Raw genomic sequence first — 16,249 nt, 5'->3', positions numbered from 1 at the left:
TATACACACCACTCCCCTTCATACACTCTACCTTCCATCTAAACTGCCTGCCTTGCTATTCCCAGGACTCAGTATTCTGTGCCTTGGGGGCCATCTCTAGTCATCCTGATCTGTATATTGTCACTGGACCCAGATGGCTAAGGTGGAGAAAGTGTGGCTGGTGACTTTGCAGAGCCCCCCCTCACTTAAATCCAATTCACTTGCAAATCCTGGCATCACCTTCCTGATGGACAAACAACAGTTCTGTGCCTTGCACAGGTTGTCCCTCATACCTGTTAGGAACTCCTTCCCCACCTACCTTTGCCTCTTAGAGTTTTGAGTATTCTTCCAGGCTTAGCTGAAGTACCATCTCCTATAGCAAGCCTCTCCCAATCCCCCTAGCTGTTAGTTAGTAGATGCTCTCTCCCTTCAAAAATTATCTTCTGTATAGTTGACTGTTTACATTCTATCTACCACCCCCACCCCCAGCAAAGCATAAACTCCTTGAGGGTTTTTTGTTTTGTCATTATATCTCCAGCACTTATCTCAGTGCCTTAGGTTTAATATAGGCTTGTTGAACGGGATTGGAGTGGAGGGATGGGACCGATTGCTGGCAGATTTCAATTCAACAACCTCCTGTTTTCTCATTTGTCTTTTTGTAACAGAAAAACATGCCTTTTTGCAAGGTAGCTTGTTGGGTGAGGGTAAGCGGGGTATAGTCCCACTTTTGGACTCATCTGATGATCTCAGAGTCTCTTTGACTTTATTAGCACCAAATGAGCTGACTGGCCCAGACATGAATATTACAAAAACTAATAACTGTTTTGGTGGCTCCTAATGACATTGACATAGAATAAGGGATTGGAAGAGTTGAGACAATAGGAGTTATATAAAGACAGTAAACATAAATCAAACTGTGGTTTGTTCTTAGGAATTTTAGTTTTGATTTTGGCTCTTTGATTTGGCCATTTGACTGACCATGTGACATGCTTTCAGGGGGACCCTTGAGTAGGAACTCTCCCCCAAAGCTTCTCTATTACTTGTTGGACCTTGAATTGCATAATTAGAAAGGCATTTCTTTGGCTTAAGATTGCATAAGCCCTATCAAAATATAAAATAATACTGCAAAGTCATACATTAAGTATTGTCGGTCATTTACAACTTAGGTTGTATGAATTTAGATTGTTTCCTGAGTTCATTCACAAGTAAGGTGAAAATATAGAGAGACAGGGAATGTAACAGTAAAGAGAAAATAAGGATCCTGGTAACACCAGAAAACAAATATCACTTACCCAGACCATCCTTGTCCAGAAATTAATATGAATCTGTGAAACCCAAAGTAGGAATCTGAGGTCCTTTTGGTCCTTTATAAATAAGTCAGAACAATAGTACTTCTGGGTAAAATATACCCTGGGTAAAAAGGAAAATTATAGCCCTCCAGCCACACCTTCATGGACAGATAATAACAACTCACACTTACATAGCACTTCACAGTTTATAAAGCATCTTCTTCATAACAAACTTGTGAAATGTGGAGTGCAGATACCATTGCAACCATTTTACAGATTAGGAAATGAGTCTCAGAGAAGTGACATTTCTTTCCCTAAATCACACAGCTCATGTCAAAACTGGGATTTGAAATTGGGTCTTTTGAATCCAAATTCAGTAGCAATTAGGTTGTGTATATATATACGTTACATAGAGTGCCTGACCTGGAGTCAGAAAAATCCGAGCTCAAATTCTGCCTCAAATACTTCCTATTTGGGTGCGACCCTGGGCTTGCCATAGCTTCTCACAGCCTCAGTTTCTTCATCTATAAAATGGTGATAATGATAGCATCTATCTCCCAAGGTGGATGTAAAGATCAATTGCTAAAGTACTCAGCAAACTTTAAATCCCCTATATAAATGCTAGCCAGCAGTTATGTTCACTGCATGTGAAGCTGGGTCTATCATGGATTTAAATAAGCCTGTCTGCTTTCTAATACTCCAATTCTCTTTTGATTAGTTATTTATTTCCTAGCTTATAGCTTATCCTTGGAGTAACTACATTTAGCAGAAATAGGCTTTTTGGGATTCTCTTGACACTTTCTAGAACTATAACTCAAAAAGATCATTTGGATTGGGGGCAGAGTCAAGATGGCAGATTAGAGGCAACCCAGCTGAACTCTCCCAACATTCCCCTCCAAACAACTTTAAATTGGTGCTCTTTTTGTGGTGGCTAAGAATTGGAAATTGAGGGGATGCCCATCAATTGGCAAATGGCTGAACAAGTTGTGGCATATAATTATAGTGGAATACTATAGTGCTATAAGAAATGATGAGCAGAGCAATTTCAGAAAAACCTGGAAAGACTTACATGAACTGATACAAAGTAAGTTAAGCAGAACCAGGAGAACACTGTAAACAGTAACAACAATATTGTATAATGAGTAACTTTGAATGACTTACCTATTCTCAGCAATACAATGATCTAAGACAATCCCAAAGGACTTACAATGAAAAATGCTATACACCTCTAGAGAAAGAACTGATGGTGTCTGAATACAGACTGAAGCATACTATTTTTATTTTCTTTTTTTTTATTTGTTTTCTTCCACAAAATGACTAATATGGAAATATTTTACACAACTGGATATATAAAACCTATACCAGATTGCTTACTGTCTCAGGGAAGAGGGAGGGGAATGAGCAAAGGTTAGAATTTGGAGCTCAAACCAAAAAAAAGAATGTTAAAAATTGTTTCTACATGTAATTGGGGGAATATAAAATTTTTTTAAAAAAAATAATGCTTCAAATAAAATTTTGAAGGAGCAGAGTCAACAAAAGGTGAGGGTGAGACATTTTTCCAGCCTAAGAAAACTTAGGTTTGCAGGAGAAGTTTGTGACACTGGGGTGAGGGCCTGCCTAGAGCCCATACCTGTGGTGGCAGCAACAGTGGCCTGCAGCAGCAGCGGCCTGCAGCAGCAGCAGCTTTGGTAGCTCTTAGCTCAGAGACAGTAAGGGAACTGGATTGCTGGTCAGAAAGTGATTACTGGGGACCCTTAGCTGGCAGTTGGTACAGCTAGCACTTTGTCAATATGCAGTTCTGGGTCACAGTTCCAGGGCAGAGAGGAGTGTTGGGCACCAGACATAAGGGAGTAAGGGCCATGGTCACAGTTCCAGGGCCAAGAGGAATGCCACCACTTATGGCTGCAGGAGAGAATGGGTCCTTCTTTATTAAAGACAGGAGTGTGGACAAGGAGAGCAATGACCACACCTTTCCCAGGATCACACCACCTTGGAAGCACAAAAACTTGCAGATCCCTAGAACTAGCTCTGAAAAGAGCAGCACAAAAAAAGCCTCAAGTTAGGGACAGTGCCTTTTTATTCCCAGGTGAGCAGAGCCCAATTTTAACATAAAGTTCAAAGTCAAGAAATAGGCAGGAAAAATGAGCAAACAACAACAACAAAAATAATTCTACCATAAGAAGCCACTTTGTGGCAGGGCAGAAATAGGACATAAACTCAGAAGAAGACAAAAATATGAAAACAGTTACAAACAAAGCCTCAAAGAAAAATGCTAATTGAACCCAAGCCCAAGAAGAATTCCTAGAATTAAAGAAAGAGATAAGAGTGGCAGGAAAAATAGGGGGGGAAATGAGAACGATGCAAGAAAATTATGAAAAGAAAATTAACAGCTTGATAAAAGAGGCACAAAAATACTGAAGAAAATAGTAGCTTAAAAATGGAATTGACCTAATGGTTAAAAAGGAACAAAAAATCATTCAAGAAAAGAACTCCTTAGAAAATAGAATAGGCCAAATGGAAAAGGAAATGCAAAAGCTCACTTAAGAAAATAATTTCTTAAAAATTAGCATTGGGTAAGCAAAAGCTGATGACTCCAGGAGACATCAAGAAACAATAAAACAAAGTCAAAAGAAGGAAAAAATAGAAGGAAATACGAAATATCTCTTTGGGAAAATAACTGACCTGGAAAATAGATTGAGGAGAGATAATTTAAGAATTGTTGGATTGCCTGAAAGCCATGATCAAATAAAGAGTCCAGACATCATATTTCAAGAAAATATAAAGGAAAACTGCCCTGATATCTTAGACTCAGAGGGTAAAATAAAAATTGAAAGAATCCACTTATCATGTCCCAAAAAAGATCCCAATCTCCCAGGAATATAATAGCCAAATTCCAGGTCAAAGAGAAAATACTTCAAACAATCAGAAAGAAACAATTCAAATATGGTGGAATTGGGATAACACAAGATTTAATGGACTTCACATTCACGGAGCAGAGGTCTTGGAATATGATATACTAGAAGGCAAAGGAATTAGGATTAGAACCAAAAATAGCCTACCCAGAAAAACTGAACTGAATATAATCCTTCAAGGGAAAAATAGATATTTAGTGAAATACAGGATTTTCAAGCATTCCTGATGGAAAGACCAGAGCTGAATAGAAAATCTGACATTCACACAGAAGACACAAGAGAAGCATGAAAAGGTAAACATGAAAGAGTAATCATAAGGGTCTCAATAAAGTTAAACTTTTTTACCTTTCTACATGGGAAGAAGATGCATGTAACTGTTATTATCAGGGCAGTTAGAAGAAGTCTACATAGATAGGGGTCATGGGTGTGAGTTGACTATGATGGAATGATCTCAAAAAAATTTAAAGGGTGAGAATGAGAGATGCACTGAGAGAAAGGGGAAGAGAGAGGTAGAATGGGGAAATTTTTCTCACATAAAAAGATGCACAATGAAGCATTTTTACAATGAAGGGGGAAATGGGGATGGTGGCAGGCAATGCTTCAACCCCACTTTCATCAGAATTAGTTTAAAGAGGAAACATGCATACACACACACACACACACACACACACACACACACACACACACACTCAGTTGTGTATAGAAATGGAATTTACCCAATAGAAAATAGGAGGGAAAGAGGGGAGGGGATAAAAGGGAAAACAGATTAAGGGACGCTGGGGTTAGAAACAAAATAGATTTTTGAGGCAGGACAAGATGAAAATAGAGAAAGAGAAAAGAAAAAAACAAAAGAAAATTAGAGGGAGGGAAATACACAGTAATCTATGAATGTGAATGGGATGAGCTCACCCATAAAATGGAAGCAGATAGCATAATGAATTAGAAACCAGGATCCAACAATATGTTGTTTACAAAAGACACACTTGAAACAGAAAGATAGGCAAAATTAGAATAAAGAGTTGGAGCAGAATCTGACATGCTGCAGCTGAACTAAAAAAAAAAAAGATAGGGATAGCAGTCATGATCTCATACAAAGCAAAAGGAAAAATAGGTTCAATTAAAAGGGATAATCAGGGAATCTACATTTTCATAAAAGGTACCATAGACTATAATGTAATATCAAAATTTTTTACAGCAAATTTCTCTTATAAAGGCCCCATTTCTCAAATGTATACTGAGTATGGGACTGGGTCAAGTTTATAAAAATAAAAGCCATTCCCCAATTGATAAATGGTCAAAGAATATATAAACAGGAAGCTTTCAGAAGAAGAAATCAAAGCTATCTATAGTCATATGAAAAAATGCTCTAAATCACAATTGATTAGAGAAAGGCAAGTTAAAATAACTCTGAGGTACCACATCATACCTGTCAAAAATGACAAATGCTGGAGAGGATTAGGGGAACATAGGTACACTAATGAATTGTTGATGGAGTTGTGAACTGGGCCAACCATTCTGGAAAAGAGTTTATAACTAGGCCCAAGGGGATATAAAACTTTGCATACCTTCTGACTCAACAATACCATTACTAGCTCTGTATCCAATAGAGATTAAAAGAAAAAAGGGAAAAGACCTATATGTACAAAATATTTATAGAAGCTCTTTTTGTGGTGGCAAAGAATTGGAAATTGAGGGGATGCTCATCAGTTGGGCAATGGCTAAACAAGCTTCGGCATATGATTGTGATGGAGTGCTATTGTGCTATGGCAAATGAGAGGGGTGTGGTTTCAGAAAAAAAAAATAAACATGGCAAGACCCATACGAACTGACGCAAACTGAAGCAAGAAGGACCAGGAGATCATTATGCATAATAACAGCAATGTTGCAATGATAACCAACTGTGAAAGACTTAGCTACTCTTATTAATACAATGATCCAAGACACTTCCAAAGGACTCATGATGAAAAAATGCTATCCACTTCCAGAGAGAGAACTGATGAACTCTGAGTACAAAATGAAGTATAATTGTCTCATTTTCTTTACTTTTCTTGTTTAATTTTGAAATGTAGCTAATATATAAATATGTTTTACATGATTTCACATACTTGATATCATATTGCTTGCCTTCTCCCCCTTGGAGAAGGGGGTGGAAGGGAGGAAGAGAATTTGGAATTCAAAATTTAAAAAGAAAAGAATGTTTAAAATAAATAATAAACTGAAATTTTTTTTTAAAATCATCTTAACTTCATCCTATTAAAATTGAAGCAGCAAATTAAGAATTAGAGAATCAGAAGACATCTCTCAAATCCACCACTGTAATTCAGGCTCATATCTTTTTTTCTCATGATATTTGCAACAGTTTGCTAATTGGTATCCCTGCCCCATGCATCTCTGAACTCTTATACATCCTAAAGCTTTCCTAAAGCTCAGGTCTGCCATATTACTCAATCACTCAGTAAAATTCAGTACCTCACTATTACTTCTAAGATCAAACATAACGTCTTTTGTTTGGTATTTAAAGTCTTTCACAATTTGGCCTCAACTGACCTGTTAGCCTTATTACCTATTACTCCCCTCCATGTGTTCACAGTCCAAAACACTGGACTTCTTACTGTTCCTCATGTACAATACTCCATCTCCCATCTCTCTGCTCTCCCTTAGACTGTTTCCCATGTCTGGAATGCGCTACTTCCTCACCTCTGCCTTTTAAAATCTTCTTTAAGCCTTTAAGAAACTTAAAAAAGTTTCTTTCAAGGCTCAGCAAAAGTGGTGCCTACTACAAAAAGCCTGCCCTGATTCCTCCCCACCCCCCAGCTACTAGTGCCTTCTTCTCCCTCGAAAACTAGCTTTCATTTTCATATGGCTACAGAGATACATGTTTTCTCTTCTTCCATGATAGAATGTAAGGACAGGGGCTGTTTTATTTCTGTCTTTGAGATCCAAAACCAGCACAGCAACTAACACATAGTAGACAATAAATACATGTTGATTGATTGACTGATTGATTGATTAAAAAAATAAGTAACATAGAATGTTGGAGTTAGAAGTAACCTTAGACCACAAAACATAGAATAGCAGAACTAGAAGTGACTTATGCCAGGGAACATAGGATGGATAGGATAGGATGCCTGGGCTAAATCTAGCCTCATATATTTACTAGCTATGTGACCCTGGGCAAGTCACTTAACTTCTGTTTACCTCATTTGAAACTCCTAGGATGGTTGTGAGGATCAAATAAGAGAATAATCATAAAGTGCTCAGCAAAGTGCCTGGTACATAATAAGTGCTATGTAAATGTTAATTAATATTATTAGTATTAGTATTAGTCCTAAATTCCTTATTTGGTAGATAAGGAACCAGAGGAACAAACAGGAAAAGTGACTCATTCAAGGACATTTATCTAGCCCACTTCAGATTTTTTTTTTATCCTTCTTAAATCTTCCTAAACTTGTGGGCGTTCACCAGGCCCACCCTGCACACTGGTGCAGGGCTTTACCAATGCCTGTTGGCAGAAGGTCTTTTATAAATAAGTGATCATTAGCCCGCTGACCTGGAGCAATGAGCTGGCATGGTCACTCTCTTGCTTTCCTTAGAGAATAAAATGCCTTCATTCATTTTTAATACCATCCCAGATACTTGGTGGGTCAAATTTCCACAAAGTTTGCCAGAGTAATTAGCTGACTCTTCTTAGAAGTCTCTTCCAAGAGGTTGGGAATAAACATATTTTCTAAAACTCTAAAAAGATAATTCCCTAAATGGTCAACCCTTGGGAAGGAGCATCTCTCTTCATTTCACAACCTGGCCCAATGAACAATGATTCATATTCTCAGAGTGGACCATGCCTTTGTTCAATGTGAAAACAACAAGGTTGCATTAACTTTCTTTTCTTCCTTCCTATGCCAGATGTGGGAAATTGCCTACCCAATGGAAAACATCAGTTATTGTAAACTGATTCATGCCTGAGAGTGATTTCATGCATCATTTACAAATGGACATTTGGGCAAACTAGGGTGTCATTTTCTCATCCCCTAAAACACTGATTCCCCAAGAGGGAGCTCAGTCTTCTGAACAACAACTTAGCCTGAGTGTCAAGAATCTAGTCCCTATGGGTTATAATCCTGACTCACTGTGCAATCTGGGTTGAATCACTTCATGTCTCTGGTCCTCAATTTCTTAAAGCACTTTGTAAAAGCCGAAACACTAGAAAAGTCAGAACCTGATTATTCTACTTCCACCCCTCTCTCCTTACCAATTTCATTCATTTCAGGTGATCAAATTTCTTCAGAGCTTACACAAATAGATAAGTTCTAGAGTATTAATCATTTTTCTGAAAGAGAAGCAGGAGCAGGAGGAGGAGGAGGAGGAGGAGGAGGAGGAGGAGAAGAAGAAGAAGAAAGAAGAAGAAGAAGAAGAAGAAGAAGAAGAAGAAGAAGAAGAAGAAGAAGAAGAAGAAGAAGAAAGGAGGAAGGGGAAGAGGAATTGGAGAGGAGAGAGAGGAGGAGGAAGGGAGGATGCAGAAGAGGAAAAGGAGTTCATATTTATATAATGTTTTTCCTACCAGGTGAGACAGGTAGTACATGCTGATTATATAAGAAACTGAGGCTCAGAGAAATCAACTGACTTGCCCAAGATCACAGAGTTACTAAGTGATAAAGCTAAAACTGGAGCCTAGACCTTCTGACTCCAAGTCCAGGGCTCTTTTCTCTATGCCAAAATGACTTTTAATAGATCCTCCTTCAGTAAAACCAAAAGAAATCCATAAAGAGGGGAGAAAACAGCCTCACAAAAGGAAACGTGTCACTGTGATTGTCAATCAGGAAAGGGTAGAAGTCCCTTGAGAACTTTCCAACTTGGTCCTTGTCCTCCATTGATGAATCCTATCTCCATTGGCCCTGGAGTCAGGAAGAGCTGAGTTCAAATCCAGACTCAAATACTTACTAGCTTTGTAACACTGGATAACCCCAATTGCCTCCCAAAAAAGGGATGAAAAGCAGGGAGGTAATGTATAGAAGGCTAGACTTGCAGTCAGGAAGACCTGGGTTCAAGTCTGATCTCTGCCACATACCAACTGTGTTACCCAAAGTCATAACTTCTCAGTGCCCCAAGCAACTTAAAAAGACTAGAAATTATAAATCACCAATCAATGATGGTAATTTCCATACTAAGAATTTCCTGTGTCACTGAAATCACATTTCCAGACCAGAAAGGGGGGTGGGGGGGAGACAAAGAAGTCAGAAAAAAAAAAGGTAAGATTTGTATGAGGTAATACAGAGTAAAAAAAGCAGCAGATAGGTGAAAACAATATATAAAATGACTACAATAATGTCAACCACAATGCTAAAAGGCTATTGAATTTGGATGAATGTGTGATCAATGAAATGTAATCTGAGAGTAATGATCATGAAACACACCTCCTTTCTCTTAATGGAGAGGTGGGGGAGGATGGGTCTGAAGTGTGGCAAACCTGTCATATAGTTCATATGTCAAGTGGCTCTATTTTCATTACAAGATAGGTTTCAATGAGAAAGATGGTGAGGTTCAAGGTAAAATAACTGGTTCAAAAACAAAAGCCACAATCTTTGTTTTTAAAGATGTGATTGAGCAAAAAGTCCATTAGATTCCAGTCTTGACAAAGACAGCTGGCCACAGAAAATGGATTCAGTTCGGTGGACAGTTGTCACAACAAATTATCTGCAATCTAATCTTCCATAACTGATAAGAAGAGTATTGGGAGGGGAAATAGGTTACTGTGGAGCCAGAGAAGGGAACAAAAGAGCTTGCGGTCTAAAGGGCACTTCCTTAAAAGCCTTTATTCTGAATTCCCTTTTCCACTCTCTCCTGGGAAGACCGATGTAGGGAAGATAAGAGATTGGACTCTGGCCATCCCTTGCTTTGCATAGAGCACGATAGTTTGGAACAATAGCTCATTAAGGACTGCTCCACCAAAGCCAAAATTAGAGTCACCTGGGAAAACCTTTGTCTGAGAGTTCTGAGCCATCACACACAGATTAATACAAACAACCACCAGTCTTCAAGCATGCATGATAGATGATGAAGGGAGAAATGTTCAGAAGCCTTCATTTGGTTAAGTTCTTGCACAACATTATTTAAATTGCTTTGCAGGGTACTTTGCAAGCCTCAAGCTTTCACATGAATTGTATGCAGTGTTTCTCTCTGTGTCTCTGTGTCTCTCTGTGTCTCTCTCTGTCTTTCTCTCTCCCCCTCTCTCTGTTTCTCTGTCTGTCTCTCTCTGTGTCCCTCTCTCGTTAAAAACCAGGTTGATGGAGGTGGACAGGAAACAAAGGATAAAAAGATGGGGATTCTGGGAATTATTATAGAACTTCACACTAAAAGTAGTTTTCAAACAAGGGAAAAATGAATGAATGCACATAGTAAAAGTTTAATAAAATAGTTGTTGAATTACTTCTTGGTTTTTTGCTTTAGTTCAAATGTATTTTACAATGCATATAAATTAAAAAATATTACTTCTTCCTCTGATCAAAAGTTTTCAGTGGCTACCTACAGCCTAATAAGTAAAGTTAAAACTTCTTTGCATGATATTCAAACCTCTCAATGGGGTTTACCTCATGTCTGTGTTCCACTTGTGAATGCTCCAAACAAACTGGACTTGATGCCCCCAGTAAACTCTGCAACTGCCTAGAGCTCGGGATCTTCCTTCACTCCTCACTCTTGTCCCTCTGCCACGTCCAATGTGTTGCCAAATTCTGTTGATTTTACCATCCTAACATTTCCAGTATATGGCCCATTGTCTCCTCCAACACTACTACCTTGAACCTGCCATCATCACCTCGTGCCTACAATACCACAACAGCCTGTTGTTGGGTCTACCTGATTCAAGTGTCTTCTGACTGCAGTCCATTCTCTGCTCTGATCTTCTTAAAGCTCAGGTCTGACCAAGTCACTTGATAAACTCCAGTAGTGCCCTGTTACCTTCAGGATCAAATATAAAATTCTCTATTAATCTGGCCCCCATATGCCTTTCCAATCTTCTTACAACTTACTCCCACCCCGCCCCTACTCACAAACACCTTCCATGTTGATCCAGTGACACTGGTCTCCTTGAACACATGACTCCATCGTATAACTCTTAGCATTTTTCCTGACTGTTCCCCAGGCCTGGATTTCTTTCCCTCCTCATCTCTGACTCTTAGTTCCCCAGGCTCCCTTCAAGTCTTATTTAAAATCCCATCTTTTCAAGAAGGCTTTTCCCAATCCTGATTAATGCTAGTATCTTTTCTTTATTGATTATCTCAAATTTATTCTGTATGTTGTTTGTTCTTACATAGTTGTTCACATATTATATCCCTCATTAGACTGTAAGCTCCTTGAGACCAGGGACAGTTTTTTTGCCTTTTTTCTTGCATAGCCAGCACTTTGCACAGTGCCTGGCACATATTAAGTGCTTAATAAATGCTTGACTGACCAACTGACTCTTTGATATGCATGCAATGTAATAGAATCAGAATTTGGAATGAGAAATCATCTAGTCTATCTTGTTCACTTTACAGTTGAGGAAACTGAGGCTCAGAGAGGTGACTTAATTTACTGAAAGTTAGAGGTAAGAAATAGCAGAGTCAGCCTTTGGACCCATGTCCTCTAATGTCAATTCCAGTGTTCTTTCCATTGCACCTTTCTCTCTTTACCTCTTAAATTCCTATCTATCCTTAAAAGCCCAACTCAAATCCTATCTCCTTCTCTGATGCCCCTTCAAGAAGGACCATTTTCTTTGCCAAAATCATTCTGTTTTCAACCTCTCTGATATACATATGCGTCATTCTGTATCATCTTAATAATAAACTAGTAGATTAATCTGCATACATTATCACATGTAAGTCTCATAACAATCCTATGAGGTTGATATTCTTGGTATTATTTTCTAGATGAAGAAATTGAATTTCAGAGAAGTTAAGTGATTTGCCCATGGACACAGAGCTAAGAGAATCAGAGGTGACATTCGAATCCAGGCCTCTCCTCATTCCAGCTCCAGCATTATGTCCTCAGCTGTACACTGGCACCTTATCTGTGTCTTATCCCACTTTTATCACTATAACACAATAATAACAATAGTTAATATTAAATAGCAGTTTAAGGTTTACAAAGTACTTTACACATACTGTCACACTTAATTCTTACAACAACCATGTGAGGTAGGCGGGTGCTGTTACAGTCTCATTTCACAGATGAGAAAACTCAGTCTAGAGAAGTTAAGTGACTTGTCCACGATCCCAACAGATCTGAAGTATCCTAGGCAGGATGGACTCCAACTTGGCTACTTAGCTGCCTTAAGTTATATGAGGGCAAGAACAATGTCATCTAAACTTCATATCCCCCAACCCCAATGCAATTGCCTTACACAGTGTCCTGCATACAGGAGGTATAATAAATGTTTTAATGAACTGACTAGAATCTGGAAAGTTTCCAGTTTCCTGCAGTGTGGCATACTAAACAGAGTGCTGGTTCTGGAGTCAGGAAGAATCAGGTTCCAATGCCACCTCTGATGGTATTAGCTGTGTGAACCTAGACAAGTCACATAATTTCTCTGATTTTCAAGCTGCCACCTAAAACTGTATATTATGGAAGGACTGCCATTTGCTGCGCAGAAAAGACCTCCTCTAACAATTGGAAACATGATGTATAGTATCACATATTGCTCTGCTGAATGTTTGAGGACCCCAGCTTTTCAAAACTGAATGTCAGTTTGGAGATGGAGTGTCTTCACTGAGTTCTATTCATAACATACTTCACATTTGTTAAAATATAAATATAAACTTGCATGGATAAACATCCATAACAAATCTTAAACTCTTACATTCTCATTAACATCCTTGCCTCTCAGCCAGGTGCTGCAGTGGATAAGAATGCTGTAGTTGTATTCAGGAAGACCTCAGTTCAAATTCTACCTTAGATATTTACTAGCTGTGTGACCATGGACAAGTCACTTAACTTTTTCTCAGATTCAGTTTCCTCATCAGTAAAATGGTAATAATAAGAGGACATCTATAATAACGGTATCTTACAACATTGTCATTGAGGATCAAATAAGATAGCATTTATATATATATATATATATATATATATATATATATATATATATATATATATATATATATATTATATATATCAAATAAGACAAACCTTAAAGTACTATTACTTACATACTTTTTGTTGTTCAGCGGTTTTGGTTGTATCTGACTTTTTGTAACCCCATTTAGGGTTTTCTTGGCAGAGATACTAGAGTGGTTTGTCATTTCCTTCTCTAGCTAATTTTACAGATAAGGAAACTGAGACAAAGTTAAGTGACTTTCCTAGGGTCACACAGCTACAGTCTGAGGTCAGATTTGAACTCAGGAAGATGAATCTTCCTCACTTCAGGCCTGGCGCTGTATCCACTACACCACCTAGTTGCCCATATAGATGCTGGCTATTATTATTGCAATTTTTAAATTAGATCCTTTCTTTGGATAAACAAAACATTTAGGCCATGTCTATAATGCACATCTGGTTGAATGATTTTGCCACTTGGCCAAATCAGTCAAAAGAAACAAATTACTTTCCTCATGGGTATTGATGATTTCACATTGACATTTTGTCAAAACATCTGGCTAGTCCCTTCTTTGAAAAAATCAGTCTGATAATTTGTGGGCATCATTTGGTCAAAACATCTGGGCAGATGAAGACATTGCTTTCTCTTCCATTTTTTCCCCTCCCATTAGTGTGTTGATACAGGCTCAGTGGGAGGTCTTGACCACATTTCTATTGTATCTACATTCTCAACACAGGAACAATTCTAGAATCCTTCAGCCCTTTACTTTCAGCCCAACTGGGCAGCCTCTCCATACTGCCATTTGAGCTAATTAGGCCTGTGCTCATCTTTGTGACCAAAAGTTACCCTTAGAACAGTTCTGGGGACAGCTTTGCTACAGGGTGTGTGGACACAGCTGCAAACACTCGTGAAATGCCCTATTTGCTACCAGTGGTTATTTGACTAAATTGGATTTTCTAACTGAAAATTTTGAGAAGGGAAAATAAAGAAGTTCAAGCTGAACTTACAGAAATGAGAAGCTGAAAATAATTTTGGATCAAAGTAGGCTGCACATTCTGGGATAATGAGGCCACTAATTGCTAAGAGTCAATCACACAGGTGAAAAACCAATCTGCTGCTCTTTAAACTTTGGAAATGAAAGGACTTATAAATAGATGCACTGGCTTCTGAGAAGCAGGACTACAGTTTCCAGAAAATGAAAATTAAATGAAATAAATTTAAATAAATTTAAATATTTAAATAAATAAAATTAAAAGAAAATAAACATAAAAATTAATAAATTATTATTAATAAATGAATTAATTAAAATAAAAATTTTTTTAAAAACGAGAGAGAGAGAGACATTCCCTCCCAATCTCTACCCCCTCCAGAACTCTGAAGCAAATATAGTAGAGCCTCTGAGAGATCCTGAGGATTTCTTGGAAAAACAATATTTCATTGCAGACAGTATCAGTTCATTTTTACCCTACTTAATAACAGCCAGCTCTTTAAAATTTGCAAAACATGTTTACAAATATTATCTAATTTGTTCTTCATTTTAAGCCTATGTGATAGCTGCTATTATCATACTCATTTTACATATGAAGAAACTGAGGCTGAGAGAGGTCAAGTGACTTGCCCAGGGTTACATAGCCAGTGAGTACTAAGGCAGGATTCAAACTCAGATTTTCCTCACCCCAACTTGTCTGTTCTGGTCATGGCACTACCTAATTGTCTAATTTAATTAAATAAATATTTTCTAAGTATTTACTAGAAGACAGAACTATTCTAAGCACTAAAATTACAAAGACAAAATTAAAATAGTTCCTGCCCTCAAGGACCTTACATTGTACTGGGGAAATGCAATGTGCACATAAGTAAATACAGAGCAATTTCAAGGAAAAAAACATTAGCAGCTGAGGAATGCGGAGAAATCCACAAACGTGTCACCTAGGAAATAGTATCTTACTTGCACTTTGAAGGAAACCAAGTATTCTTCAATTTCTCCTCACAGTTCCTGGCATAGAGATGGGTATATAGCAGGCAATCAATACATATTTGATTGATTCAACAAACAAATGTAGTAAGTGTAAAGTACTGTGGTAAGCTTTGAGGCAACATAAACCCTACCACCACAGAATATAAAGGAGAATATACAAATAACTATAGTCCAAATTGATGAGGGTATAAAATTGACTCAATCAAAATGCTATGAGTATTTTGGGGAGGGAAAGACCATTTCAAAGTCAATGAATCAGGGAAAGGTTCAAGGAGGAGGTGGCAGTATGTCATCCAGGCCCTGAGGGATATGTAGGAATCCTGAAGACAGGTAGATGCAGTGAAGAAAAGGCTAAAAATCACCTGACAACATTGAAACTACCCCTAGGATAAGAAGGGAAGTAGTGGAACATGAGGGGGGCACAGTGCATAGAATGCTGGGTTTAGAATCAGGAAGACTCTTCTTCATGAGCTCAAATCTAGCCTCAGTTACTTGGTAACTGTGCGACCCTGGGAAAGTCACTTAACCCTGTTTACCTCAGTTCCTCATCTGTAAAACAAGCTGGAAAAGGAAATGGCAAACCACTCCAGTATCTCTGGCAAAAAAAACTCCAAATAGGGTCACAAAGAGTCAGACATGAGTAAAATGACTAAACAGTAACAAGAATATGAATAAAGTGGCTACAATGCCTATACCTTTTGATCCAGAGATTCTGCAGCTAGGCATTTTTAACACAAAGAAGTCATTGATAAGAAGAAAGTCCTCATAAACACTAAAGTACTGATAGCAAATTGTTATAGCTATAGCTATTTGTGACAGCAAAGAATTGGAAACAAAGTAGATGTTTCATGATTGGGGAAAGGATAAACAAATTGTGGTACATGAACATAATGGAATCTTACCGTGCTGTAAGAAACAATGAATATAATAAATATAGAAAAGTATTAAAAGAATGGATGCAAAGTAAAGCAAGTAGAGACAAGAAAACAATATACACAAAGACTACAATATAATGGAAGGAACACCA

The 16,249-nt window shown here is 38.0% G+C and overlaps 1 protein-coding gene across 1 annotated transcript in view; it reads right to left on the bottom strand.

Moving 5' to 3' along the window:
• Positions 1-16,249, bottom strand: part of CLIC5 (chloride intracellular channel 5) — a 225,463-nt gene that overhangs the window by 162,308 nt on the left and 46,906 nt on the right. The window lies entirely within an intron of this gene.

The sequence above is a fragment of the Phascolarctos cinereus genome, unplaced genomic scaffold, assembly GCF_003287225.1.
Source record: "Phascolarctos cinereus isolate Bilbo 61053 unplaced genomic scaffold, phaCin_HiC Scaffold_5;HRSCAF=322, whole genome shotgun sequence".
NCBI classification, from domain to species: Eukaryota; Metazoa; Chordata; class Mammalia; order Diprotodontia; family Phascolarctidae; genus Phascolarctos; species Phascolarctos cinereus.
This window is presented reverse-complemented; position numbering and strand designations above follow the sequence as displayed.